Below are 4,035 nucleotides of genomic sequence, written 5' to 3' on the forward strand. Positions count from 1 at the left end.
CATAGTGCGTTCACATTGTCGAAGTGCGGTCAAATGCAGTGTACTTCAAATACCCGGATGGTGCACTCAAACCGGTCACAGAGTTAAGTGTAGATCGATGCACACTTTCCACACTCAACGGTCGCCATCTTGGCTACGTAGCGGAAGGGGTGGAGCTAACAACCGTTTAAAAACTAGATAGCGGCGGCCGAAGACGCGATAGCGAGACCGACGGAGCAATACAAAGTTGAACGTGAGTCTTTTTGCTAAACATATAAGCCACTTGTAAATGTATACTTGGTTAATTTTACAGTAGATAATAATTTTTATACCACGAATTATAAAGTTTATTAGTACCGTAATTTGACGTGCTAGCAAGCCAACCTTAGCTAGCTAACAGCGGCAGTTTAACCATATTGGCAAATAAGTTATAAGCTAACGTTACATGTGTTGTAGTATATTGTTATTTGTGTTAAACTTTCGTCCCATTGTAGACAATTTTAGTGTTAGATGTATGATCTTAACAAGTTGTACACAATCCGATGTGAGCGTTAGCTCAGCAATATAGCGATCAGCTGATTGTCTGCAGGTAACGTTATGAGTGGCGTAACGCTAATGGTAAAACGTATCTGCTGTTACTGCCTCCACCTGATGTATATCCTGTATAACCCGTCTCTTCAGGGACCAACGAGGAATAGAGGTCCATCATTTAGGGGCGACGATGGCCATGTCCTCATGAAACCGTTGAGCATTAAAATGAACAGTAACGTAATGAATATTTACTTTAATTATTTTTAGACAGAAACATAAGTTTACATAAAGAGTGACTGCAAAGAATAGGTATAATTAGAGTGCAGTAAGAACAATAATACGATACAGTTGTGTGTACTGTTTTCAGCTAATGGGGGGGGGGGGCATGACGCGGTGTCGCGTCGTCATTCTGGCGTGACACGGAGCAAATTATCACATTTATTTTGTTAAAATATCAAAACAAGCAGGATTCTTTTTCGCGAAACACAATAGCCGACTGGAATGCTCTCCCTGGTGAAATTCCCAATTGTACAGAAGAAGAAGGGATGAAATCTGATCGTCATTTCCGGTAAGTGCACATGGAAGTGCGCGATTTGAGACAACACTCCTCTGTCAAAATGTACGCACTATGCAAGATAGTACGTAGTGCACGAAGTGTAATTCTGTAAGTGCACTAAGGGAAGTGCGCGATTTGAGACACAGCCTTGGAATTATGTAATATATACAGATGTGCTCAAATTTGTTGGTACCCTTACAGCTCATTGAAATAATGCTTCATTCCTCCTGAAAAGTGATGAAATTAAAAGCTATTTTATCATGTATACTTGCATGCCTTTGGTATGTCATAGAATAAAGTAAAGAAGCTGTGAAAAGAGATGAATTATTGCTTATTCTACAAAGATATTCTAAAATGGCCTGGACCATTTGTTGGTACCCCTTGGAAAAGATAATAAATAATTGGATTATAGTGATATTTCAAACTAATTAGTTTCTTTATTATTATCACCACATGTCTCCAATCTTGTAATCAGTCATTCAGCCTCTTTAAATGGAGAAGTAGTCACTGTGCTGTTTGGTATCATTGTGTGCACCACACTGAACATGGACCAGAGAAGCAAAGGAGAGAGTTGTCTGAGGAGATCAGAAAGAAAATAATAGACAAGCATGTAAGGTAAAGGCTACAAGACCATCTCCAAGCAGCTTGATGTTCCTGTGACAACAGTTCAAATTTATTAAGAGTTTAAGGTCCATGGAACTGTAGCCAACCTCCCGGGCGTGGCCGCAAAGGAAAATCGACCCCAGATTGAACAGAAGGATATTGCGAATGTAGAAAAAAAAACCAAGGATAACTGCCAAAGAGATACAAGCTGAACTCCAAGGTGAAGTACGTCAGTTTCTGATCGCACCATCCGTCTCTTTTGACGAAAGTGGGCTCCATGAAGAAGACCCAGGAGACTCCACTTTTGAAAGAAAACTAAAAAAGCCAGACTGGAATTGCTAAAATGCATATTGACAAGCCACAATCCTTCTGGAGAATGTCCTTTGGACAGATGAGTCAAAACTGGAGCTTTTTGGCAATTCACATCAGCTCTATGTTCACAGACAAAATGAAGCTTTCAAAGAAAGAACACCATACTACAGTGAAACTGGAGGAGGCTCGGTTATGTTTTGGGGCTGCTTTGCTGCGCCTGGCACAGGGTGCCTTGAATCTGTGCAGGGCACAATGAAATCTCAAGACTATCAGGCATTCTGGAGCGAAACGTACGCCCAGTGTCAGAAAGCTCTGTCTCAGTCGCAGGTCATGGGTCCTCCAACAGATAATGACCCAAAACACACAGCTAAAAGCACCCAAGAATGGATGGAACAAAACATTGGACATTCTGAAGTGGCCTCTATGAGTCCTGATTTGATCCTATCGAACACTATGGAAAGACCTGAAACTTGCAGTCTGGAGAAGGCACCCATCAAACCTGAGACAGCTGGAGCAGTTTGCTCAGGAGAGTGGGCCAAACTACTGTTAACAGGTGCAGAGTCTCATTAGAGCTACAGAAAACGTGTGATTGCAGTGATTGCCTCTAAAGGTTGTGCAACAAAATATTAGGTTAGCGGTCCCATCATTTTGTCCATGCCATTTCATTGTTTTCTTATTTACATATTATGTGAATAAAAATCAAAACAAAGTCTGATTTCTATTAATATGGATAAATAATGGGGGATGCCAATTACTTTTGCCGTTTCAAGTTATTCAGGAAAATTGTGCATTCTTCGTTTTTTGTGGAGGGGTACCAACAAATTTGAGCACGTCTTGATATGTAATAAATTATATATATATATATTATATTAAAATATATACACACACCACACACCCACACACACACACACACACACACATACAGACATACATACATACATACACACACACATATTCCAGTCATCAAACTAACTAGTCACGACAAAGTAAGTTTTGCGAGTCTTGCTACCGTCACTGAGATGAGGGATCAAATGTGACGCAGCTGAGGATCCTGCACTGTGGTGACACAAGCACAGCTGAGAAAACACATCCAACAACAACTCCAGGCAAACAAGAAGGGACATTTTAAAACCTCAAGGGTCTCACTCGTGAAAACTGTGGCATCAGGGAAATAACATGTTGGCCACAAGATGTTATTAAAGTAAAAAGAATAACTAATGCACACCTTGGCAGGAGTGTTGCATACTAGCATTTTTTTGGGAGGAAAGGGTCACACAGGAAAGGGTCACACAGAGGAACACCTTGCAGTATTTGTGCAACACTATAGGGTTTATTAATAGCACTGCCGCGTGGCTCTATTGGTACGTGCTTTGCTGCTGGTGGCAAGATTGTTAGTGCTGTATAAGAATATTACGTACCTTAGAACACCAAGGTCAACTAACACTGGATCAATTTTGAGCCTGAAGCAGTAATGTGGTAAATAAACCGGAACTCTGCAAATGGTTGACAGGCTCCACATGTGGAGCTTTAATGAATCTTAACAATTCAAAGAGATAAAAGTTGGAAATGTATTTGGCCTGAGAAGACCTACTCCTGCAGTCTAGTTTAGAGCCAAACTCACCATCAAAACTTATTCTAAAAAGACTTCAATATTTTAAACTAAGATCTAAAATATTTCTACGTTTAAAAAACAAATACATTAATTCTAGATGTTTTCTTTCTGAAAACATATTTTCATTTTAATATGACAAAAATGTTATTTTCTTTTCTTTTATGATTACAGTTCTAGTGTCTTGGTGTGTATAGTGTACAAAAGGGTACCAGCATCACCGTAAACAATTTAGTTGTGATGGCTTCGCCTCATACGACACATTCCCCTGCCTCTGGCGCTATGTAACAAGTAACACGCCAGCACGAATGGAGCACAGCCAAAGAGATGAGAAAGAAGTGGGGTAATATCTGCTTGACTGACAGTTGTCGCAGCCTATCACACGCTGTATTTTTTACAACCTCCACCCACCCACACACCCACACCCACACCCACACACACACAC

General features: G+C 40.4%; 1 protein-coding gene across 4 annotated transcripts in view; it reads right to left on the reverse strand.

Annotated features, from left to right (window-relative positions):
* Nucleotides 1–4,035, reverse strand: part of LOC116686317 (protein Dok-7) — a 40,014-nt gene that overhangs the window by 24,286 nt on the left and 11,693 nt on the right. The window lies entirely within an intron of this gene.

The sequence above is a fragment of the Etheostoma spectabile genome, unplaced genomic scaffold (assembly GCF_008692095.1).
Source record: "Etheostoma spectabile isolate EspeVRDwgs_2016 unplaced genomic scaffold, UIUC_Espe_1.0 scaffold352, whole genome shotgun sequence".
In the NCBI taxonomy this organism is placed as follows: Eukaryota; Metazoa; Chordata; class Actinopteri; order Perciformes; family Percidae; genus Etheostoma; species Etheostoma spectabile.